Below are 26,035 nucleotides of genomic sequence, written 5' to 3' on the forward strand. Positions count from 1 at the left end.
TTGAGTGTCTTTATTATTTACAGATATGATACTAATAAAGAGTAGGTACTTTGTAGGTACTGTGATTCTTGGCTTTCAAATTATCAGATGTGAATGCTTAGAAAAATCTCAACATCAACAATATGTTATATTAATAAAAACTTACACTTTCATAAGTGCATACTTCGTAAGAAAATCAACCATATGGAACCATATCAGATAAACAAATCTCTCCAACGTAGATGACCTGGAGTGTATTTAAAGAACAGTCTCATTGTGACACAAAACACAGCTAAATCATGTTCTCTTGTGTTGCTTATTGGTCTAAAGACGTATTTCTCACATAGAGTGTGATAAATTCTCTGATTATTACCCAGAAAAACCTAAACACTGTAGGCATCATATATAATAAAATTGCAATATTAAAATGGGTTTACATTGTAAAATGTCTAGTTAAAGGTAATATGTTCTATACATTACAATTTTCTTTTTGTCAGAATTACATTTTTAAAATAATTACTTCTTTTTGCTTTTAAAAATTCGAAAAACACACTTAAATTTATGCTTCTGCATGGCTTGTTGGTCTAGAGGTATGATTCTCGCTTAGGGTGCGAGAGGTCCTGGGTTCAAATCCCGGACAAGCCCATGACTTATAGTCATTTTCATCTTATTGTTTTTAGTTGATTCAGTAAAGCTAGCCATTTGAAGATAGATTTTGTCAATTTCCCAAAACAGCTCTCATAACATTGTCCAAAACAAAATCCCTATGTATTAATGGGATGATTCTTAGTTAATGTTTCAAAAAGTCTCATGTGCCCAAACTGAATGAGACTATTCTTTGAAGGTACTTATGAATCTTGGCTTTATGATTTTCAAGTGAGTAAATTTAGTAAAATGTGACTCCTATGGTTAAATTTTCAATGACTTGTACATTTCTTTTCTATAGAAGACAGAAGTGTTCCAAAATAAATCTATATTAACTTAAGTTGTGAATAAATAAAGTCTTTCTTTTGAGTGTCTTTATTATTTACAGATATGATACTAATAAAGATTAGGTACTTTGTAGGTACTGTGATTCTTGGCTTTCAAATTTTCAGATGTGAATGCTTAGAAAAATCTCAACATCAACAATATGTTATATTAATAAAAACTTTCACTTTCATAAGTGCATACTTCGTTAGAAAATCAACCCTATTGAACCATATCAGATAAACAAATCTCTCCAACGTAGATGACCTGGAGTGTATTTAAAGACCAGTCTCATTTTGACACAAAACACAGCTAAATCATGTTCTCTTGTGTTGCTTATTGGTCTAAAAACGTACTTCTCACATAGAGTGTGATAGATTCTCTGATTATTCCCCAGAAAAACCCAAACACTGTAGGCATCATATATAATAAAATTGCAATATTGAAATGGGTTTACATTGTAAAATGTCTAGTTAAAGGTAATATTTTCTATACTTTGCAATTTTCTTTTTGTCAGAATTACATTTTTAAAATAATTACTTCTTTTTGCTTTTAAAAATTCGAAAAACTCACTTAAATTTATGCTTCCGAATGGCTCGTTGGTCTAGGGGTATGATTCTCGCTTAGGGTGCGAGAGGTCCCGGGTTGAAATCCCGGATGAGCCCATGACTTATAGCCATTTTCATCTTATTGTTTTTAGTTGATTCAGTAAAGCTAGCCATTTGAAGATAGATTTTGTCAATTTCCCAAAATAGCTCTCATAACATTGTCCAAAACAAAATCCCTATGTATTAATGGGATGATTCTTAGTTAATGTTTCAAAAAGTCTCATGTGCCCAAACTGAATGAGACTATTCTTTGCAGGTACTTATGAATCTTGGCTTTATGATTTTCAAGTGAGTAAATTTAGTAAAATGTGACTCCTATGGTTACATTTTCAATGACTTGTACATTTCTTTTCTATAGAAGACAGTAGTGTTCCTAAATAAATCTATATTAACTTAAGATATGAATAAATAAAGTCTTTCTTTTGAGTGTCTTTATTATTTACAGATATGATACTAATAAAGGTTAGGTACTTTGTAGGTACTTTGATTCTTGGCTTTCAAATTTTCAGATGTGAATGCTTAGAAAAATCTCAACATCAACAATATGTTATATTAATAAAAACTTTCACTTTCATAAGTGCATACTTCGTAAGAAAATCAACCATATGGAACCATATCAGATAAACAAATCTCTCCAACGTAGATGACCTGGAGTATATTTAAAGAACAGTCTCATTTTGACACAAAACACAGCTAAATCATGTTCTCTTGTGTTGCTTATTGGTCTAAAAACGTACTTCTCTCATAGAGTGTGATAGATTCTCTGATTATTCCCCAGAAAAATCCAAATACTGTAGGCATCATATATAATAAAATTGCAATATTGAAATGGGTTAACATTGTAAAATGTCTAGTTAAAGTTTAATATTTTCTATACATTACAATTTTCTTTTTGTCAGAATTACATTTTTAAAATAATTACTTCTTTTTGCTTTTAAAAATTCGAAAAACACACTAAAATTTATGCTTCTGCATGGCTTGTTGGTCTAGAGGTATGATTCTCGCTTAGGGTGCGAGAGGTCCTGGGTTCAAATCCCGGACAAGCCCATGACTTATAGTCATTTTCATCTTATTGTTTTTAGTTGATTCAGTAAAGCTAGCCATTTGAAGATAGATTTTGTCAATTTCCCAAAACAGCTCTCATAACATTGTCCAAAACAAAATCCCTATGTATTAATGGGATGATTCTTAGTTAATGTTTCAAAAAGTCTCATGTGCCCAAACTGAATGAGACTATTCTTTGAAGGTACTTATGAATCTTGGCTTTATGATTTTCAAGTGAGTAAATTTAGTAAAATGTGACTCCTATGGTTAAATTTTCAATGACTTGTACATTTCTTTTCTATAGAAGACAGAAGTGTTCCAAAATAAATCTATATTAACTTAAGTTGTGAATAAATAAAGTCTTTCTTTTGAGTGTCTTTATTATTTACAGATATGATACTAATAAAGAGTAGGTACTTTGTAGGTACTGTGATTCTTGGCTTTCAAATTTTCAGATGTGAATGCTTAGAAAAATCTCAACATCAACAATATGTTATATTAATAAAAACTTACACTTTCATAAGTGCATACTTCGTAAGAAAATCAACCCTATTGAACCATATCAGATAAACAAATCTCTCCAACGTAGATGACCTGGAGTGTATTTAAAGAACAGTCTCATTGTGACACAAAACACAGCTAAATCATGTTCTCTTGTGTTGCTTATTGGTCTAAAGATGTATTTCTCACATAGAGTGTGATAAATTCTCTGATTATTCCCCAGAAAAACCCAAACACTGTAGGCATCATATATATTAATATTGAAATGGGTTTACATTGTTAAATGTCTAGTTAAAGGTAATATGTTCTATACATTACAATTTTCTTTTTGTCAAAATTAAATTTTTAAAATAATTACTTCTTTTTGCTTTTAAAAATTCGAAAAACTCACTTAAATTTATGCTTCTGAATGGCTCGTTGGTCTAGGGGTATGATTCTCTCTCAGGGTGCGAGAGGTCCCGGGTTCAAATCCCGGACGAGCCCATGACTTATAGTCATTTTCATCTTATTGTTTTTAGTTGATTCAGTAAAGCTAGCCATTTGAAGATAGATTTTGTGAATTTCCCAAAATAGCTCTCATAACATTGTCCAAAACAAAATCCCTATGTATTAATGGGATGATTCTTAGTTAATGTTTCAAAAAGTCTCATGTGCCCAAACTGAATGAGACTATTCTTTGAAGGTACTTATGAATCTTGGCTTTATGATTTTCAAGTGAGTAAATTTAGTAAAATGTGACTCCTATAGTTACATTTTCAATGACTTGTACATTTCTTTTCTATAGAATACAGTAGTGTTCCTAAATAAATCTATATTAACTTAAGATATGAATAAATAAAGTCTTTCATTTGAGTGTCTTTATTATTTACAGATATGATACTAATAAAGAGTAGGTACTTTGTAGGTACTGTGATTCTTGGCTTTCAAATTTTCAGATGTGAATGCTTAGAAAAATCTCAACATCAACAATATGTTATATTAATAAAAACTTACACTTTCATAAGTGCATACTTCGTAAGAAAATAAACCATATGGAACCATATCAGATAAACAAATCTCTCCAACGTAGATGACCTGGAGTGTATTTAAAGAACAGTCTCATTGTGACACAAAACACAGCTAAATCATGTTCTCTTGTGTTGCTTATTGGTCTAAAGATGTATTTCTCACATAGAGTGTGATAGATTCTCTGATTATTCCCCAGAAAAACCTAAACACTGTAGGCATCATATATAATAAAATTGCAATATTAAAATGGGTTTACATTGTAAAATGTCTAGTTAAAGGTAATATTTTCTATACTTTACAAGTTTCTTTTTGGCAGAATAAAATTTTTTAAATAATTACTTCTTTTGCTTTTAAAAATTCGAAAAACGCACTTAAATTTTTGCTTCTGAATAGCTCGTTGGTCTAGGGGTATGATTCTCGCTTAGGGTGCGAGAGGTCCCGGGTTTAAATCACGGACGAGCCTATGACTCCTTGTAATTTTCATCTTATTGTTTTTAGTTGATTCAGTAAAGCTAGCCATTTGAATATAGATTTTGTCAATTTCCCAAAATAGCTCTCATAACATTGTCCAAAACAAAATCCCTATGTATTAATGGGATGATTCTTAGTTAATGTTTCAAAAAGTCTCATGTGCCCAAACTGAATGAGACTATTCTTTGCAGGTACTTATGAATCTTGGCTTTATGATTTTCAAGTGAGTAAATTTAGTAAAATGTGACTCCTATAGTTACATTTTCAATGACTTGTACATTTCTTTTCTATAGAATACAGTAGTGTTCCTAAATAAATCTATATTAACTTAAGATATGAATAAATAAAGTCTTTCATTTGAGTGTCTTTATTATTTACAGATATGATACTAATAAAGAGTAGGTACTTTGTAGGTACTGTGATTCTTGGCTTTCAAATTATCAGATGTGAATGCTTAGAAAAATCTCAACATCAACAATATGTTATATTAATAAAAACTTACACTTTCATAAGTGCATACTTCGTAAGAAAATCAACCATATGGAACCATATCAGATAAACAAATCTCTCCAACGTAGATGACCTGGAGTGTATTTAAAGAACAGTCTCATTGTGACACAAAACACAGCTAAATCATGTTCTCTTGTGTTGCTTATTGGTCTAAAGATGTATTTCTCACATAGAGTGTGATAGATTCTCTGATTATTCCCCAGAAAAACCTAAACACTGTAGGCATCATATATAATAAAATTGCAATATTAAAATGGGTTTACATTGTAAAATGTCTAGTTAAAGGTAATATTTTCTATACTTTACAAGTTTCTTTTTGGCAGAATAAAATTTTTTAAATAATTACTTCTTTTTGCTTTTAAAAATTCGAAAAACGCACTTAAATTTTTGCTTCTGAATAGCTCGTTGGTCTAGGGGTATGATTCTCGCTTAGGGTGCGAGAGGTCCCGGGTTTAAATCACGGACGAGCCCTTGACTCCTTGTAATTTTCATCTTATTGTTTTTAGTTGATTCAGTAAAGCTAGCCATTTGAATATAGATTTTGTCAATTTCCCAAAATAGCTCTCATAACATTGTCCAAAACAAAATCCCTATGTATTAATGGGATGATTCTTAGTTAATGTTTCAAAAAGTCTCATGTGCCCAAACTGAATGAGACTATTCTTTGCAGGTACTTATGAATCTTGGCTTTATGATTTTCAAGTGAGTAAATTTAGTAAAATGTGACTCCTATGGTTAAATTTTCAATGACTTGTACATTTCTTTTCTATAGAAGACAGAAGTGTTCCAAAATAAATCTATATTAACTTAAGTTGTGAATAAATAAAGTCTTTCTTTTGAGTGTCTTTATTATTTACAGATATGATACTAATAAAGAGTAGGTACTTTGTAGGTACTGTGATTCTTGGCTTTCAAATTTTCAGATGTGAATGCTTAGAAAAATCTCAACATCAACAATATGTTATATTAATAAAAACTTACACTTTCATAAGTGCATACTTCGTAAGAAAATCAACCCTATTGAACCATATCAGATAAACAAATCTCTCCAACGTAGATGACCTGGAGTGTATTTAAAGAACAGTCTCATTGTGACACAAAACACAGCTAAATCATGTTCTCTTGTGTTGCTTATTGGTCTAAAGATGTATTTCTCACATAGAGTGTGATAAATTCTCTGATTATTCCCCAGAAAAACCCAAACACTGTAGGCATCATATATATTAATATTGAAATGGGTTTACATTGTTAAATGTCTAGTTAAAGGTAATATGTTCTATACATTACAATTTTCTTTTTGTCAAAATTAAATTTTTAAAATAATTACTTCTTTTTGCTTTTAAAAATTCGAAAAACACATTTAAATTTATGCTTCTGAATGGCTCGTTGGTCTAGAGGTATGATTCTCGCTTAGGGTGCGAGAGGTCCCAGGTTCAAATCCCGGATGAGCCCATGACTTATAGTCATTTTCATCTTATTGTTTTTAGTTGATTCAGTAAAGCTAGCCATTTGAAGATAGATTTTGTCAATTTCCCAAAAAAGCTCTCATAACATTGTCCAAAACAAAATCCCTATGTATTAATGGGATGATTCTTAGTTAATGTTTCAAAAAGTCTCATGTGCCCAAACTGAATGAGACTATTCTTTGCAGGTACTTATGAATCTTGGCTTTATGATTTTCAAGTGAGTAAATTTAGTAAAATGTGACTCCTTTTGACACAAAACAAAGCTAAATCATGTTCTCTTGTGCTGCTTATTGGTCTGAAAACGTACTTCTCACATAGAGTGTGATAGATTCTCTGATTATTCCCCAGAAAAACCTAAACACTGTAGGCATCATATATATTAATATTGAAATGGGTTTACATTGTAAAATGTCTAGTTAAAGGTAATATGTTCTATACATTACAATTTTCTTTTTGTCAGAATTAAATTTTTAAAATAATTACTTCTTTTTGCTTTTAAAAATTCGAAAAACGCACTTTAATTTTTGCTTCTGAATGGCTCGTTGGTCTAGGGGTATGATTCTCGCGTAGGGTGCGAGAGGTCCCAGGTTCAAATCCTGGACGAGCCCATGACTCCTTGTCATTTTCATCTTATTGTTTTTAGTTGATTCAGTAAAGCTAGCCATTTGAATATAGATTTTGTCAATTTCCAAAAATAGCTCTCATAACATTGTCCAAAACAAAATCCCTATGTATTAATGGGATGATTCTTAGTTAATGTTTCAAAAAGTCTCATGTGCCCAAACTGAATGAGACTATTCTTTGCAGGTACTTATGAATCTTGGCTTTATGATTTTCAAGTGAGTAAATTTAGTAAAATGTGACTCCTATGGTTACATTTTCGATGACTTGTACATTTCTTTTCTTTAGAAGACAGTAGTGTTCCTAAATAAATCTATATTAACTTAAGATATGAATAAATAAAGTCTTTCTTTTGAGTGTCTTTATTATTTACAGATATGATACTAATAAAGAGTAGGTACTTTGTAGGTACTGTGATTCTTGGCTTTCAAATTTTCAGATGTGAATGCTTAGAAAAATCTCAACATCAACAATATGTTATATTAATAAAAACTTACACTTTCATAAGTGCATACTTCGTAAGAAAATCAACCATATGTAACCATATCAGATAAACAAATCTCTCCAACGTAGATGACCTGGAGTGTATTTAAAGAACAGTCTCATTTTGACAAAAAACACTGCTAAATCATGTTCTCTTGTGTTGCTTATTGGTCTAAAAACGTACTTCTCACACAGAGTGTGATAGATTCTCTGATTATTCCCCAGAAAAACCGAAACACTGTAGGCATCATATATAATAAAATTGCAATAGTGAAATGGGTTTACATTGTAAAATGTCTAGTTAAAGGGAATATTTTCTCTACTTTACAAGTTTCTTTTTGTCAGAATAAAATTTTTAAAATAATTACTTCTTTTTGCTTTTAAAAATTCGAAAAACGCACTTAAAAGCTTGTTTCTGAATGGCTCGTTGGTCTAGGGGTATGATTCTCGCTTAGGGTGCAAGAGATCCCGGGTTCAAATCCCAAACAAGCCCATGACTCCTTGTCATTTTCATGTTATTGTTTTTAGTTGATTCAGTAAAGCTAGCCATTTGAAGTTAGATTTTGTCAATTTCCAAAAATTGCTCACATGACATTGTCCAAAACAAAATCCCTATGTATTAATGGGATGATTCTTAGTTAATGTTTCAAAAAGTCTCATGTGCCCAAACTGAATGAGACTATTCTTTGCAGGTACTTATGAACCTTGGCTTTATGATTTTCAAGTGAGAAAATTTAGTAAAATGTGACTCCTATGGTTACATTTTCGATGACTTGTACAATTCTTTTCTTTAGAAGACAGTAGTGTTCCTAAATAAATCTATATTAACTTAAGATATGAATAAATAAAGTCTTTCTTTTGAGTGTCTTTATTATTTACAGATATGATACTAATAAAGAGTAGGTACTTTGTAGGTACTGTGATTCTTGGCTTTTAAATTTTCAGATGTGAATGCTTAGAAAAATCTCAACATCTACAATATGTTATATTAATAAAAACTTTCACTTTCATAAGTGCATACTTTGTAAGAAAATCAACCATATGGAACCATATCAGATAAACAAATCACTCCAACGTAGATGACCTGGAGTGTATTTAAAGAACAGTCTCATTTTGACACAAAACACAGCTACATCATGTTCTCTTGTGCTGCTTATTGGTCTAAAAACGTACATCTCACATAGAGTGTGATAGATTCTCTGATTATTCCCCAGAAAAACCCAAACACTGTAGGCATCATATATAATAAAATTGCAAAATTGAAATGGGTTTACATTGTAAAATGTCTAGTTAAAGGTAATATTTTCTCTACTTTACAAGTTTCTTTTTGTCAGAATAAAATTTTTAAAATAATTACTTCTTTTTGCTTTTAAAAATTCGAAAAACGCACTTAAAATATTGTTTCTGAATGGCTTGTTGGTCTAGGGGTATGATTCTCGCGTAGGGTGCGAGAGGTCCCGGGTTCAAATCCTGGACTAGCCCATGACTCCTTGTCATTTTCATCTTATTGTTTTTAGTTGATTCAGTAAAGCTAGCCATTTCAAGTTAGATTTTGTCAATTTCCAAAAATAGCTCTCATAACATTGTCCAAAACAAAATCCCTATGTATTAATGGGATGATTCTTAGTTAATGTTTCAAAAAGTCTCATGTGCCCAAACTGAATGAGACTATTCTTTGCAGGTACTTATGAATCTTGGCTTTATGATTTTCAAGTGAGTAAATTTAGTAAAATGTGACTTTTATGGTTACATTTTCGATGACTTGTACATTTCTTTTCTATAGAAGACAGTAGTGTTCCTAAATAAATCTATATTAACTTAAGATATGAATAAATAAAGTCTTTCTTTTGAGTGTCTTTATTATTTACAGATATGATACTAATAAAGAGTAGGTACTTTGTAGGTACTGTGATTCTTGGCTTTCAAATTTTCAGATGTGAATGCTTAGAAAAATCTCAACATCAACAATATGTTATATTAATAAAAACTTACACTTTCATAAGTGCATACTTTGTAAGAAAATCAACCATATGGAACCATATCAGATAAACAAATCTCTCCAACGTAGATGACCTGGAGTGTATTTAAAGAACAGTCTCATTTTGACACAAAACACAGCTAAATCATGTTCTCTTGTGTTGCTTATTGGTCTAAAAACTTACTTCTCACATAGAGTGTGATAGATTCTCTGATTATTCCCCAGAAAAACCCAAACACTGTAGGCATCATATATAATAAAATTGCAATATTGAAATGGGTTTACATTGTAAAATGTCTAGTTAAAGGTAATATTTTCTCTACTTTACAAGTTTCTTTTTGTCAGAATAAAATTTTTAAAATAATTACTTCTTTTTGCTTTTAAAAATTCGAAAAACGCACTTAAAATATTGTTTCTGAATGGCTTGTTGGTCTAGGGGTATGATTCTCGCGTAGGGTGCGAGAGGTCCCGGGTTCAAATCCTGGATGAGCCCATGACTCCTTGTCATTTTCATCTTATTGTTTTTAGTTGATTCAGTAAAGCTAGCCATTTGAAGTTAGATTTTGTCAATTTCCAAAAATAGCTCTCATAACATTGTCCAAAACAAAATCCCTATGTATTAATGGGATGATTCTTAGTTAATGTTTCAAAAAGTCTCATGTGCCCAAACTGAATGAGACTATTCTTTGCAGGTACTTATGAATCTTGGCTTTATGATTTTCAAGTGAGTAAATTTAGTAAAATGTGACTTTTATGGTTACATTTTCGATGACTTGTACATTTCTTTTCTATAGAAGACAGTAGTGTTCCTAAATAAATCTATATTAACTTAAGATATGAATAAATAAATCTTTCTTTTGAGTGTCTTTATTATTTACAGATATGATACTAATAAAGAGTAGGTACTTTGTAGGTACTGTCATTCTTGGCTTTCAAATTTTCAGATGTGAATGCTTAGAAAAATCTCAACATCAACAATATGTTATATTAATAAAAACTTACACTTTCATAAGTGCATACTTTGTAAGAAAATCAACCATATGGAACCATATCAGATAAACAAATCACTCCAACGTAGATGACCTGGAGTGTATTTAAAGAACAGTCTCATTTTGACACAAAACACTGCTACATCATGTTCTCTTGTGCTGCTTATTGGTCTAAAAACGTACTTCTCACATAGAGTGTGATAGATTCTCTGATTATTCCCCAGAAAAACCCAAACACTGTAGGCATCATATATAATAAAATTGCAAAATTGAAATGGGTTTACATTGTAAAATGTCTAGTTAAAGGTAATATTTTCTCTACTTTACAAGTTTCTTTTTGTCAGAATAAAATTTTTAAAATAATTACTTCTTTTTGCTTTTAAAAATTCGAAAAACGCACTTAAAAGATTGTTTCTGAATGGCTCGTTGGTCTAGGGGTATGATTCTCGCTTAGGGTGCGAGAGATCCCGGGTTTAAATCCCGGACGAGCCCATGACTCCTTGTCATTTTCATCTTATTGTTTTTAGTTGATTCAGTAAAGCTAGCCATTGGAAGTTAGATTTTTGTCAATTTCCAAAAAAAGCTCTCATAACATTGTCCAAAACAAAATCCCTATGTATTAATGGGATGATTCTTTGTTAATGTTTCAAAAAGTCTCATGTGCCCAAACTGAATGAGACTGTTCTTTGCAGGTACTTATGAATCTTGGCTTTATGATTTTCAAGTGAGTAAATTTAGTAAAATGTGACTCCTATGGTTAAATTTTCGATGACTTGTACATTTCTTTTCTATAGAAGACAGTAGTGTTCCTAAATAAATCTATATTAACTTAAGATATGAATAAATAAAGTCTTTCTTTTGAGTGTCTTTATTATTTACAGATATGATACTAATAAAGAGTAGGTACTTTGTAGGTACTGTGATTCTTGGCTTTCAAATTTTCAGATGTGAATGCTTAGAAAAATCTCAACATCAACAATATGTTATATTAATAAAAACTTACACTTTCATAAGTGCATACTTTGTAAGAAAATCAACCATATGGAACCATATCAGATAAACAAATCTCTCCAACGTAGATGACCTGGAGTGTATTTAAAGAACAGTCTCATTTTGACACAAAACACAGCTAAATCATGTTCTCTTGTGTTGCTTATTGGTCTAAAAACTTACTTCTCACATAGAGTGTGATAGATTCTCTGATTATTCCCCAGAAAAACCCAAACACTGTAGGCATCATATATAATAAAATTGCAAAATTGAAATGGGTTTACATTGTAAAATGTCTAGTTAAAGGTAATATTTTCTCTACTTTACAAGTTTCTTTTTGTCAGAATAAAATTTTTAAAATAATTACTTCTTTTTGCTTTTAAAAATTCGAAAAACGCACTTAAAAGATTGTTTCTGAATGGCTCGTTGGTCTAGGGGTATGATTCTCGCTTAGGGTGCGAGAGATCCCGGGTTTAAATCCCAGACGAGCCCATGATTCCTTGTCATTTTCATCTTATTGTTTTTAGTTGATTCAGTAAAGCTAGCCATTGGAAGTTAGATTTTGTCAATTTCCAAAAATAGCTCTCATGACATTGTCCAAAACAAAATCCCTATGTATTAATGGGATGATTCTTAGTTAATGTTTCAAAAAGTCTCATGTGCCCAAACTGAATGAGACTATTCTTTGCAGGTACTTATGAATCTTGGCTTTATGATTTTCAAGTGAGTAAATTTAGTAAAATGTGACTCCTATGGTTACATTTTCGATGACTTGTACATTTCTTTTCTATAGAAGACAGTAGTGTTCCTAAATAAATCTATATTAACTTAAGATATGAATAAATAAAGTCTTTCTTTTGAGTGTCTTTATTATTTACAGATATGATACTAATAAAGAGTAGGTACTTTGTAGGTACTGTGATTCTTGGCTTTCAAATTTTCAGATGTGAATGCTTAGAAAAATCTCAACATCAACAATATGTTATATTAATAAAAACTTACACTTTCATAAGTGCATACCTCGTAAGAAAATCAACCATATGGAACCATATCAGATAAACAAATCTCTCCAACGTAGATGACCTGGAGTGTATTTAAAGAACAGTATCATTGTGACAAAAAACACAGCTAAATCATGTTCTCTTGTGTTGCTTATTGGTCTAAAAACGGACTTCTCACATAGAGTGTGATAGATTCTCTGAATATTCCCCAAAAAAACCCAAACACTGTAGGCATCATATATAATAAAATTGCAATATTGAAATGGGTTTACATTGTAAAATGTCTAGTTAAAGGTAATATTTTCTATACTTTACAAGTTTCTTTTTGTCAGAATTAAATTTTTAAAATAATTACTTCTTTTTGCTTTTAAAAATTCGAAAAACGCACTTAAATTTTTGCTTTTGAATGGCTCGTTGGTCCAGGGGTATGATTCTCGCTTAGGGTGCGAGAGGTCCCAGGTTCAAATCCCGGACGAGCCCTTGACTTATAGTCATCTTCATCTTATTGTTTTTAGTTGATTCAGTAAAGCTAGCCATTTGAAGTTAGATTTTGTCAATTTCCAAAAAAAGCTCTCATAACATTGTCCAAAACAAAATCCCTATGTATTAATGGGATGATTCTTTGTTAATGTTTCAAAAAGTCTCATGTGCCCAAACTGAATGAGACTGTTCTTTGCAGGTACTTATGAATCTTGGCTTTATGATTTTCAAGTGAGTAAATTTAGTAAAATGTGACTCCTATGGTTACATTTTCGATGACTTGTACATTTCTTTTCTATAGAAGACAGTAGTGTTCCTAAATAAATCTATATTAACTTAAGATATGAATAAATAAAGTCTTTCTTTTGAGTGTCTTTATTATTTACAGATATGATACTAATAAAGAGTAGGTACTTTGTAGGTACTGTCATTCTTGGCTTTCAAATTTTCAGATGTGAATGCTTAGAAAAATCTCAACATCAACAATATGTTATATTAATAAAAACTTACACTTTCATAAGTGCATACTTCGTAAGAAAATCAACCATATGGAACCATATCAGATAAACAAATCTCTCCAACGTAGATGACCTGGAGTGTATTTAAAGAACAGTCTCATTTTGACACAAAACACAGCTGCATCATGTTCTCTTGTGCTGCTTATTGGTCTAAAAACGTACTTCTCACATAGAGTGTGATAGATTCTCTGATTATTCCCCAGAAAAACCCAAACACTGTAGGCATCATATATAATAAAATTGCAAAATTGAAATGGGTTTACATTGTAAAATGTCTAGTTAAAGGTAATATTTTCTCTACTTTACAAGTTTCTTTTTGTCAGAATAAAATTTTTAAAATAATTACTTCTTTTTGCTTTTAAAAATTCGAAAAACGCACTTAAAAGATTGTTTCTGAATGGCTCGTTGGTCTAGGGGTATGATTCTCGCTTAGGGTGCGAGAGATCCCGGGTTTAAATCCCGGACGAGCCCATGACTCCTTGTCATTTTCATCTTATTGTTTTTAGTTGATTCAGTAAAGCTAGCCATTGGAAGTTAGATTTTGTCAATTTCCAAAAATAGCTCTCATGACATTGTCCAAAACAAAATCCCTATGTATTAATGGGATGATTCTTAGTTAATGTTTCAAAAAGTCTCATGTGCCCAAACTGAATGAGACTATTCTTTGCAGGTACTTATGAATCTTGGCTTTATGATTTTCAAGTGAGTAAATTTAGTAAAATGTGACTCCTATGGTTACATTTTCGATGACTTGTACATTTCTTTTCTATAGAAGACAGTAGTGTTCCTAAATAAATCTATATTAACTTAAGATATGAATAAATAAAGTCTTTCTTTTGAGTGTCTTTATTATTTACAGATATGATACTAATAAAGAGTAGATACTTTGTAGGTACTGTGATTCTTGGCTTTCAAATTTTCAGATGTGAATGCTTAGAAAAATCTCAACATCAACAATATGTTATAGTAATAAAAACTTACACTTTCATAAGTGCATACTTTGTAAGAAAATCAACCATATGGAACCATATCAGATAAACAAATCACTCCAACGTAGATGACCTGGAGTGTATTTAAAGAACAGTCTCATTTTGACACAAAACACAGCTACATCATGTTCTCTTGTGCTGCTTATTGGTCTAAAAACGTACTTCTCACATAGAGTGTGATAGATTCTCTGATTATTCCCCAGAAAAACCCAAACACTGTAGGCATCATATATAATAAAATTGCAATATTGAAATGGGTTTACATTGTAAAATGTCTAGTTAAAGGTAATATTTTCTATACTTTACAAGTTTCTTTTTGGCAGAATTACATTTTTAAAATAATTACTTCTTTTTGCTTTTAAAAATTCGAAAAACGCACTTAAAATATTGTTTCTGAATGGCTCGTTGGTCTAGGGGTATGATTCTCACTTAGGGTGCGAGAGGTCCAGGTTCAAATCCCAGACGAGCCCATGACTTATAGTCATCTTCATCTTATTGTTTTTAGTTGATTCAGTAAAGCTAGCCATTTGAAGTTAGATTTTGTCTATTTCGAAAAATAGCTCTCATAACATTGTCCGAAACAAAATCCCTATGTATTAATGGGATGATTCTTAGTTAATGTTTCAAAAAGTCTCATGTGCCCAAACTGAATGAGACTATTCTTTGCAGGTACTTATGAATCTTGGCTTTATGATTTTCAAGTGAGTAAATTTAGTAAAATGTGACTCCTATGGTTACATTTTCGATGACTTGTACATTTCTTTTCTATAGAAGACAGTAGTGTTCCTAAATAAATCTATATTAACTTAAGATATGAATAAATAAAGTCTTTCTTTTGAGTGTCTTTAATATTTACAGATATGAAACTAATTAAGAGTAGATACTTTGTAGGTACTGTGATTCTTTGCTTTCAAACTTTCAGATGTGAATGCTTAGAAAAATCTCAACATCAACAATATGTTATATTAATAAAAACTTACACTTTCATAAGTCCATACTTCGTAAGAAAATCAACCATGTGGAACCATATCAGATAAACAAATCTCTCCAACGTTGTTGACCTGGAGTGTATTTAAAGAACAGTCTCATTTTGACACAAAACACAGCTAAATCATGTTCTCTTGTGTTGCTTATTGGTCTAAAAACGTTCTTCTCACATAGAGTGTGATAGATTCTCTGATTATTCCCCAGAAAAACCCAAACACTGTAGGCATCATATATAATAAAATTGCAATATTGAAATGGGTTTTACATTGTAAAATGTCTAGTTAAAGGTAATATTTTCTATACTTTACAAGTTTCTTTTTGTCAGAATTAAATTTTTAAAATAATTACTTCTTTTTGCTTTTAAAAATTCAAAAAACGCACTTAAATTTTTGCTTCTGAATGGCTCGTTGGTGCAGGGGTATGATTCTCGCTTAGGGTGCGAGAGGTCCCGGGTTCAAATCCCAGACGAGCCCATGACTTATAGTCATCTTCATCTTATTGTTTTTAGTTGATTCAGTAAAGCTAGCCATTTGAAGTTAGATTTTGTCAATTTCCAAAAATAGCTCTCATAACATTGTCCAAAACAAAATCCCTATGTATTAATGGGATGATTCTTAGTTAATATTTCAAAAAGTCTCATGTGCCCAAACTGAATGAGACTATTCTTTGCAGGTACTTATGAATCTTGGCTTTATGATTTTCAAGTGAGTAAATTTAGTAAAATGTGACTCCTATGGTTACATTTTTGATGACTTGTACATTTCCTTTCTATAGAAGACAGTAGTGTTCCTAAATAAATCTATATTATCTTAAGATATGCATAAATAAAGTCTTTCGTTTGAGTGTCTTTATTATTTACAGATATGATACTAATAAAGAGTAGGTACTTTGTAGGTACTGTGATTCTTGGCTTTCAAATTTTCAGATGTGAATGCTTAGAAAAATCTCAACATCAACAATATGTTATATTAATAAAAACTTACACTTTTATAAGTGCATACTTCGTAAGAAAATCAACCATATGGAACCATATCAGATAAACAAATCTCTCCAACGTAGATGACCTGGAGTGTATTTAAAGAACAGTCTCATTTTTACACAAAACACAGCTAAATCATGTTCTCTTGTGTTGCTTATTGGTCTAAAAACGTTCTTCTCACATAGAGTGTGATAGATTCTCTGATTATTCCCCAGAAAAACCCAAACACTGTAGGCATCATATATAATAAAATTGCAATATTGAAATGGGTTTACATTGTAAAATGTCTAGTTAAAGGTAATATTTTCTCTACTTTACAAGTTTCTTTTTGTCAGAATAAAATTTTTAAAATAATTACTTCTTTTTGCTTTTAAAAATTCGAAAAACGCACTTAAAAGATTGTTTCTGAATGGCTCGTTGGTCTAGGGGTATGATTCTCGCTTAGGGTGCGAGAGATCCCGGGTTTAAATCCCGGACGAGCCCATGATTCCTTGTCATTTTCATCTTATTGTTTTTAGTTGATTCAGTAAAGCTAGCCATTGGAAGTTAGATTTTGTCAATTTCCAAAAATAGCTCTCATGACATTGTCCAAAACAAAATCCCTATGTATTAATGGGATGATTCTTAGTTAATGTTTCAAAAAGTCTCATGTGCCCAAACTGAATGAGACTATTCTTTGCAGGTACTTATGAATCTTGGCTTTATGATTTTCAAGTGAGTAAATTTAGTAAAATGTGACTCCTATGGTTACATTTTCGATGACTTGTACATTTCTTTTCTATAGAAGACAGTAGTGTTCCTAAATAAATCTATATTAACTTAAGATATGAATAAATAAAGTCTTTCTTTTGAGTGTCTTTATTATTTACAGATATGATACTAATAAAGAGTAGGTACTTTGTAGGTACTGTGATTCTTGGCTTTCAAATTTTCAGATGTGAATGCTTAGAAAAATCTCAACATCAACAATATGTTATATTAATAAAAACTTACACTTTCATAAGTGCATACCTCGTAAGAAAATCAACCATATGGAACCATATCAGATAAACAAATCTCTCCAACGTAGATGACCTGGAGTGTATTTAAAGAACAGTATCATTGTGACAAAAAACACAGCTAAATCATGTTCTCTTGTGTTGCTTATTGGTCTAAAAACGGACTTCTCACATAGAGTGTGATAGATTCTCTGAATATTCCCCAAAAAAACCCAAACACTGTAGGCATCATATATAATAAAATTGCAATATTGAAATGGGTTTACATTGTAAAATGTCTAGTTAAAGGTAATATTTTCTATACTTTACAAGTTTCTTTTTGTCAGAATTAAATTTTTAAAATAATTACTTCTTTTTGCTTTTAAAAATTCGAAAAACGCACTTAAATTTTTGCTTTTGAATGGCTCGTTGGTCCAGGGGTATGATTCTCGCTTAGGGTGCGAGAGGTCCCAGGTTCAAATCCCGGACGAGCCCTTGACTTATAGTCATCTTCATCTTATTGTTTTTAGTTGATTCAGTAAAGCTAGCCATTTGAAGTTAGATTTTGTCAATTTCCAAAAAAAGCTCTCATAACATTGTCCAAAACAAAATCCCTATGTATTAATGGGATGATTCTTTGTTAATGTTTCAAAAAGTCTCATGTGCCCAAACTGAATGAGACTGTTCTTTGCAGGTACTTATGAATCTTGGCTTTATGATTTTCAAGTGAGTAAATTTAGTAAAATGTGACTCCTATGGTTACATTTTCGATGACTTGTACATTTCTTTTCTATAGAAGACAGTAGTGTTCCTAAATAAATCTATATTAACTTAAGATATGAATAAATAAAGTCTTTCTTTTGAGTGTCTTTATTATTTACAGATATGATACTAATAAAGAGTAGGTACTTTGTAGGTACTGTCATTCTTGGCTTTCAAATTTTCAGATGTGAATGCTTAGAAAAATCTCAACATCAACAATATGTTATATTAATAAAAACTTACACTTTCATAAGTGCATACTTCGTAAGAAAATCAACCATATGGAACCATATCAGATAAACAAATCTCTCCAACGTAGATGACCTGGAGTGTATTTAAAGAACAGTCTCATTTTGACACAAAACACAGCTGCATCATGTTCTCTTGTGCTGCTTATTGGTCTAAAAACGTACTTCTCACATAGAGTGTGATAGATTCTCTGATTATTCCCCAGAAAAACCCAAACACTGTAGGCATCATATATAATAAAATTGCAAAATTGAAATGGGTTTACATTGTAAAATGTCTAGTTAAAGGTAATATTTTCTCTACTTTACAAGTTTCTTTTTGTCAGAATAAAATTTTTAAAATAATTACTTCTTTTTGCTTTTAAAAATTCGAAAAACGCACTTAAAAGATTGTTTCTGAATGGCTCGTTGGTCTAGGGGTATGATTCTCGCTTAGGGTGCGAGAGATCCCGGGTTTAAATCCCGGACGAGCCCATGACTCCTTGTCATTTTCATCTTATTGTTTTTAGTTGATTCAGTAAAGCTAGCCATTGGAAGTTAGATTTTGTCAATTTCCAAAAATAGCTCTCATGACATTGTCCAAAACAAAATCCCTATGTATTAATGGGATGATTCTTAGTTAATGTTTCAAAAAGTCTCATGTGCCCAAACTGAATGAGACTATTCTTTGCAGGTACTTATGAATCTTGGCTTTATGATTTTCAAGTGAGTAAATTTAGTAAAATGTGACTCCTATGGTTACATTTTCGATGACTTGTACATTTCTTTTCTATAGAAGACAGTAGTGTTCCTAAATAAATCTATATTAACTTAAGATATGAATAAATAAAGTCTTTCTTTTGAGTGTCTTTAATATTTACAGATATGAAACTAATTAAGAGTAGATACTTTGTAGGTACTGTGATTCTTTGCTTTCAAACTTTCAGATGTGAATGCTTAGAAAAATCTCAACATCAACAATATGTTATATTAATAAAAACTTACACTTTCATAAGTCCATACTTCGTAAGAAAATCAACCATGTGGAACCATATCAGATAAACAAATCTCTCCAACGTTGTTGACCTGGAGTGTATTTAAAGAACAGTCTCATTTTGACACAAAACACAGCTAAATCATGTTCTCTTGTGTTGCTTATTGGTCTAAAAACGTTCTTCTCACATAGAGTGTGATAGATTCTCTGATTATTCCCCAGAAAAACCCAAACACTGTAGGCATCATATATAATAAAATTGCAATATTGAAATGGGTTTTACATTGTAAAATGTCTAGTTAAAGGTAATATTTTCTATACTTTACAAGTTTCTTTTTGTCAGAATTAAATTTTTAAAATAATTACTTCTTTTTGCTTTTAAAAATTCAAAAAACGCACTTAAATTTTTGCTTCTGAATGGCTTGTTGGTGCAGGGGTATGATTCTCGCTTAGGGTGCGAGAGGTCCCGGGTTCAAATCCCAGACGAGCCCATGACTTATAGTCATCTTCATCTTATTGTTTTTAGTTGATTCAGTAAAGCTAGCCATTTGAAGTTAGATTTTGTCAATTTCCAAAAATAGCTCTCATAACATTGTCCAAAACAAAATCCCTATGTATTAATGGGATGATTCTTAGTTAATATTTCAAAAAGTCTCATGTGCCCAAACTGAATGAGACTATTCTTTGCAGGTACTTATGAATCTTGGCTTTATGATTTTCAAGTGAGTAAATTTAGTAAAATGTGACTCCTATGGTTACATTTTCGATGACTTGTACATTTCCTTTCTATAGAAGACAGTAGTGTTCCAAAATAAATCTATATTAACTTAAGATATGAATAAATAAAGTCTTTCTTTTGAGTGTCTTTATTATTTACAGATATGATACTAATAAAGAGTAGGTACTTTGTAGGTACTGTGATTCTTGGCTTTCAAATTTTCAGATGTGAATGCTTAGAAAAATCTCAACATCAACAATATGTTATATTAATAAAAACTTACACTTTCATAAGTGCATACTTTGCAAGAAAATCAACCATATGGAACCATATCAGATAAACAAATCTCTCCAACGTAGATGACCTGGAGTGTATTTAAAGAACAGTCTCATTTTGACACAAAACACAGCTGCATCATGTTCTCTTGTGCTGCTTATTGGTCTAAAAACGTACTTCTCACATAGAGTGTGATAGATTCTCTGATTATTCCCCAGAAAAACCCAAACACTGTAGGCATCATATATAATAAAATTGCAAAATTGAAATGGGTTTACATTGTAAAATGTCTAGTTAAAGGTAATATTTTCTCTACTTTACAAGTTTCTTTTTGTCAGAATAAAATTTTTAAAATAATTACTTCTTTTTGCTTTTAAAAATTCGAAAAACGCACTTAAAAGATTGTTTCTGAATGGCTCGTTGGTCTAGGGGTATGATTCTCGCTTAGGGTGCGAGAGATCCCGGGTTTAAATCCCGGACGAGCCCATGACTCCTTGTCATTTTCATCTTATTGTTTTTAGTTGATTCAGTAAAGCTAGCCATTGGAAGTTAGATTTTGTCAATTTCCAAAAATAGCTCTCATGACATTGTCCAAAACAAAATCCCTATGTATTAATGGGATGATTCTTAGTTAATGTTTCAAAAAGTCTCATGTGCCCAAACTGAATGAGACTATTCTTTGCAGGTACTTATGAATCTTGGCTTTATGATTTTCAAGTGAGTAAATTTAGTAAAATGTGACTCCTATGGTTACATTTTCGATGACTTGTACATTTCTTTTCTATAGAAGACAGTAGTGTTCCTAAATAAATCTATATTAACTTAAGATATGAATAAATAAAGTCTTTCTTTTGAGTGTCTTTATTATTTACAGATATGATACTAATAAAGAGTAGATACTTTGTAGGTACTGTGATTCTTGGCTTTCAAATTTTCAGATGTGAATGCTTAGAAAAATCTCAACATCAACAATATGTTATAGTAATAAAAACTTACACTTTCATAAGTGCATACTTTGTAAGAAAATCAACCATATGGAACCATATCAGATAAACAAATCACTCCAACGTAGATGACCTGGAGTGTATTTAAAGAACAGTCTCATTTTGACACAAAACACAGCTACATCATGTTCTCTTGTGCTGCTTATTGGTCTAAAAACGTACTTCTCACATAGAGTGTGATAGATTCTCTGATTATTCCCCAGAAAAACCCAAACACTGTAGGCATCATATATAATAAAATTGCAATATTGAAATGGGTTTACATTGTAAAATGTCTAGTTAAAGGTAATATTTTCTATACTTTACAAGTTTCTTTTTGGCAGAATTACATTTTTAAAATAATTACTTCTTTTTGCTTTTAAAAATTCGAAAAACGCACTTAAAATATTGTTTCTGAATGGCTCGTTGGTCTAGGGGTATGATTCTCACTTAGGGTGCGAGAGGTCCAGGTTCAAATCCCAGACGAGCCCATGACTTATAGTCATCTTCATCTTATTGTTTTTAGTTGATTCAGTAAAGCTAGCCATTTGAAGTTAGATTTTGTCTATTTCGAAAAATAGCTCTCATAACATTGTCCGAAACAAAATCCCTATGTATTAATGGGATGATTCTTAGTTAATGTTTCAAAAAGTCTCATGTGCCCAAACTGAATGAGACTATTCTTTGCAGGTACTTATGAATCTTGGCTTTATGATTTTCAAGTGAGTAAATTTAGTAAAATGTGACTCCTATGGTTACATTTTCGATGACTTGTACATTTCTTTTCTATAGAAGACAGTAGTGTTCCTAAATAAATCTATATTAACTTAAGATATGAATAAATAAAGTCTTTCTTTTGAGTGTCTTTAATATTTACAGATATGAAACTAATTAAGAGTAGATACTTTGTAGGTACTGTGATTCTTTGCTTTCAAACTTTCAGATGTGAATGCTTAGAAAAATCTCAACATCAACAATATGTTATATTAATAAAAACTTACACTTTCATAAGTCCATACTTCGTAAGAAAATCAACCATGTGGAACCATATCAGATAAACAAATCTCTCCAACGTTGTTGACCTGGAGTGTATTTAAAGAACAGTCTCATTTTGACACAAAACACAGCTAAATCATGTTCTCTTGTGTTGCTTATTGGTCTAAAAACGTTCTTCTCACATAGAGTGTGATAGATTCTCTGATTATTCCCCAGAAAAACCCAAACACTGTAGGCATCATATATAATAAAATTGCAATATTGAAATGGGTTTTACATTGTAAAATGTCTAGTTAAAGGTAATATTTTCTATACTTTACAAGTTTCTTTTTGTCAGAATTAAATTTTTAAAATAATTACTTCTTTTTGCTTTTAAAAATTCAAAAAACGCACTTAAATTTTTGCTTCTGAATGGCTCGTTGGTGCAGGGGTATGATTCTCGCTTAGGGTGCGAGAGGTCCCGGGTTCAAATCCCAGACGAGCCCATGACTTATAGTCATCTTCATCTTATTGTTTTTAGTTGATTCAGTAAAGCTAGCCATTTGAAGTTAGATTTTGTCAATTTCCAAAAATAGCTCTCATAACATTGTCCAAAACAAAATCCCTATGTATTAATGGGATGATTCTTAGTTAATATTTCAAAAAGTCTCATGTGCCCAAACTGAATGAGACTATTCTTTGCAGGTACTTATGAATCTTGGCTTTATGATTTTCAAGTGAGTAAATTTAGTAAAATGTGACTCCTATGGTTACATTTTTGATGACTTGTACATTTCCTTTCTATAGAAGACAGTAGTGTTCCTAAATAAATCTATATTATCTTAAGATATGCATAAATAAAGTCTTTCGTTTGAGTGTCTTTATTATTTACAGATATGATACTAATAAAGAGTAGGTACTTTGTAGGTACTGTGATTCTTGGCTTTCAAATTTTCAGATGTGAATGCTTAGAAAAATCTCAACATCAACAATATGTTATATTAATAAAAACTTACACTTTTATAAGTGCATACTTCGTAAGAAAATCAACCATATGGAACCATATCAGATAAACAAATCTCTCCAACGTAGATGACCTGGAGTGTATTTAAAGAACAGTCTCATTTTTACACAAAACACAGCTAAATCATGTTCTCTTGTGTTGCTTATTGGTCTAAAAACGTTCTTCTCACATAGAGTGTGATAGATTCTCTGATTATTCCCCAGAAAAACCCAAACACTGTAGGCATCATATATAATAAAATTGCAATATTGAAATGGGTTTACATTGTAAAATGTCTAGTTAAAGGTAATATTTTCTCTACTTTACAAGTTTCTTTTTGTCAGAATAAAATTTTTAAAATAATTACTTCTTTTTGCTTTTAAAAATTCGAAAAACGCACTTAAAAGATTGTTTCTGAATGGCTCGTTGGTCTAGGGGTATGATTCTCGCTTAGGGTGCGAGAGATCCCGGGTTTAAATCCCGGACGAGCCCATGATTCCTTGTCATTTTCATCTTATTGTTTTTAGTTGATTCAGTAAAGCTAGCCATTGGAAGTTAGATTTTGTCAATTTCCAAAAATAGCTCTCATGACATTGTCCAAAACAAAATCCCTATGTATTAATGGGATGATTCTTAGTTAATGTTTCAAAAAGTCTCATGTGCCCAAACTGAATGAGACTATTCTTTGCAGGTACTTATGAATCTTGGCTTTATGATTTTCAAGTGAGTAAATTTAGTAAAATGTGACTCCTATGGTTACATTTTCGATGACTTGTACATTTCTTTTCTATAGAAGACAGTAGTGTTCCTAAATAAATCTATATTAACTTAAGATATGAATAAATAAAGTCTTTCTTTTGAGTGTCTTTATTATTTACAGATATGATACTAATAAAGAGTAGGTACTTTGTAGGTACTGTGATTCTTGGCTTTCAAATTTTCAGATGTGAATGCTTAGAAAAATCTCAACATCAACAATATGTTATATTAATAAAAACTTACACTTTCATAAGTGCATACCTCGTAAGAAAATCAACCATATGGAACCATATCAGATAAACAAATCTCTCCAACGTAGATGACCTGGAGTGTATTTAAAGAACAGTATCATTGTGACAAAAAACACAGCTAAATCATGTTCTCTTGTGTTGCTTATTGGTCTAAAAACGGACTTCTCACATAGAGTGTGATAGATTCTCTGAATATTCCCCAAAAAAACCCAAACACTGTAGGCATCATATATAATAAAATTGCAATATTGAAATGGGTTTACATTGTAAAATGTCTAGTTAAAGGTAATATTTTCTATACTTTACAAGTTTCTTTTTGTCAGAATTAAATTTTTAAAATAATTACTTCTTTTTGCTTTTAAAAATTCGAAAAACGCACTTAAATTTTTGCTTTTGAATGGCTCGTTGGTCCAGGGGTATGATTCTCGCTTAGGGTGCGAGAGGTCCCAGGTTCAAATCCCGGACGAGCCCTTGACTTATAGTCATCTTCATCTTATTGTTTTTAGTTGATTCAGTAAAGCTAGCCATTTGAAGTTAGATTTTGTCAATTTCCAAAAAAAGCTCTCATAACATTGTCCAAAACAAAATCCCTATGTATTAATGGGATGATTCTTTGTTAATGTTTCAAAAAGTCTCATGTGCCCAAACTGAATGAGACTGTTCTTTGCAGGTACTTATGAATCTTGGCTTTATGATTTTCAAGTGAGTAAATTTAGTAAAATGTGACTCCTATGGTTACATTTTCGATGACTTGTACATTTCTTTTCTATAGAAGACAGTAGTGTTCCTAAATAAATCTATATTAACTTAAGATATGAATAAATAAAGTCTTTCTTTTGAGTGTCTTTATTATTTACAGATATGATACTAATAAAGAGTAGGTACTTTGTAGGTACTGTCATTCTTGGCTTTCAAATTTTCAGATGTGAATGCTTAGAAAAATCTCAACATCAACAATATGTTATATTAATAAAAACTTACACTTTCATAAGTGCATACTTCGTAAGAAAATCAACCATATGGAACCATATCAGATAAACAAATCTCTCCAACGTAGATGACCTGGAGTGTATTTAAAGAACAGTCTCATTTTGACACAAAACACAGCTGCATCATGTTCTCTTGTGCTGCTTATTGGTCTAAAAACGTACTTCTCACATAGAGTGTGATAGATTCTCTGATTATTCCCCAGAAAAACCCAAACACTGTAGGCATCATATATAATAAAATTGCAAAATTGAAATGGGTTTACATTGTAAAATGTCTAGTTAAAGGTAATATTTTCTCTACTTTACAAGTTTCTTTTTGTCAGAATAAAATTTTTAAAATAATTACTTCTTTTTGCTTTTAAAAATTCGAAAAACGCACTTAAAAGATTGTTTCTGAATGGCTCGTTGGTCTAGGGGTATGATTCTCGCTTAGGGTGCGAGAGATCCCGGGTTTAAATCCCGGACGAGCCCATGACTCCTTGTCATTTTCATCTTATTGTTTTTAGTTGATTCAGTAAAGCTAGCCATTGGAAGTTAGATTTTGTCAATT

General features: G+C 31.1%; 12 non-coding genes across 12 annotated transcripts; all 12 read left to right on the plus strand.

The window, feature by feature from the left end:
- The first annotated feature begins 552 nt into the window (after nucleotides 1-552).
- TRNAP-AGG (transfer RNA proline (anticodon AGG)) lies at nucleotides 553-624 on the plus strand. Its single transcript has one exon. It is a non-coding gene; the product is annotated as a tRNA-Pro (tRNA).
- A 917-nt stretch (nucleotides 625-1,541) lies between these two features.
- On the plus strand, nucleotides 1,542-1,613 carry TRNAP-AGG (transfer RNA proline (anticodon AGG)). The gene has a single exon. It is a non-coding gene; the product is annotated as a tRNA-Pro (tRNA).
- Nucleotides 1,614-2,531: 918 nt separating this feature from the next.
- TRNAP-AGG (transfer RNA proline (anticodon AGG)) lies at nucleotides 2,532-2,603 on the plus strand. The gene has a single exon. It is a non-coding gene; the product is annotated as a tRNA-Pro (tRNA).
- Nucleotides 2,604-6,470: 3,867 nt separating this feature from the next.
- On the plus strand, nucleotides 6,471-6,542 carry TRNAP-AGG (transfer RNA proline (anticodon AGG)). Its single transcript has one exon. It is a non-coding gene; the product is annotated as a tRNA-Pro (tRNA).
- A 550-nt stretch (nucleotides 6,543-7,092) lies between these two features.
- TRNAP-AGG (transfer RNA proline (anticodon AGG)) lies at nucleotides 7,093-7,164 on the plus strand. Its single transcript has one exon. It is a non-coding gene; the product is annotated as a tRNA-Pro (tRNA).
- A 3,883-nt stretch (nucleotides 7,165-11,047) lies between these two features.
- On the plus strand, nucleotides 11,048-11,119 carry TRNAP-AGG (transfer RNA proline (anticodon AGG)). The gene has a single exon. It is a non-coding gene; the product is annotated as a tRNA-Pro (tRNA).
- Nucleotides 11,120-14,015: 2,896 nt separating this feature from the next.
- Nucleotides 14,016-14,087, plus strand: TRNAP-AGG (transfer RNA proline (anticodon AGG)). The gene has a single exon. It is a non-coding gene; the product is annotated as a tRNA-Pro (tRNA).
- A 2,895-nt stretch (nucleotides 14,088-16,982) lies between these two features.
- TRNAP-AGG (transfer RNA proline (anticodon AGG)) lies at nucleotides 16,983-17,054 on the plus strand. The gene has a single exon. It is a non-coding gene; the product is annotated as a tRNA-Pro (tRNA).
- Nucleotides 17,055-18,960: 1,906 nt separating this feature from the next.
- Nucleotides 18,961-19,032, plus strand: TRNAP-AGG (transfer RNA proline (anticodon AGG)). Its single transcript has one exon. It is a non-coding gene; the product is annotated as a tRNA-Pro (tRNA).
- Nucleotides 19,033-20,939: 1,907 nt separating this feature from the next.
- TRNAP-AGG (transfer RNA proline (anticodon AGG)) lies at nucleotides 20,940-21,011 on the plus strand. Its single transcript has one exon. It is a non-coding gene; the product is annotated as a tRNA-Pro (tRNA).
- A 2,895-nt stretch (nucleotides 21,012-23,906) lies between these two features.
- TRNAP-AGG (transfer RNA proline (anticodon AGG)) lies at nucleotides 23,907-23,978 on the plus strand. Its single transcript has one exon. It is a non-coding gene; the product is annotated as a tRNA-Pro (tRNA).
- Nucleotides 23,979-25,884: 1,906 nt separating this feature from the next.
- TRNAP-AGG (transfer RNA proline (anticodon AGG)) lies at nucleotides 25,885-25,956 on the plus strand. Its single transcript has one exon. It is a non-coding gene; the product is annotated as a tRNA-Pro (tRNA).
- Nucleotides 25,957-26,035: the final 79 nt, after the last annotated feature.

This window comes from Mixophyes fleayi, chromosome 1 (assembly GCF_038048845.1).
Source record: "Mixophyes fleayi isolate aMixFle1 chromosome 1, aMixFle1.hap1, whole genome shotgun sequence".
Taxonomy (NCBI): domain Eukaryota; kingdom Metazoa; phylum Chordata; class Amphibia; order Anura; family Limnodynastidae; genus Mixophyes; species Mixophyes fleayi.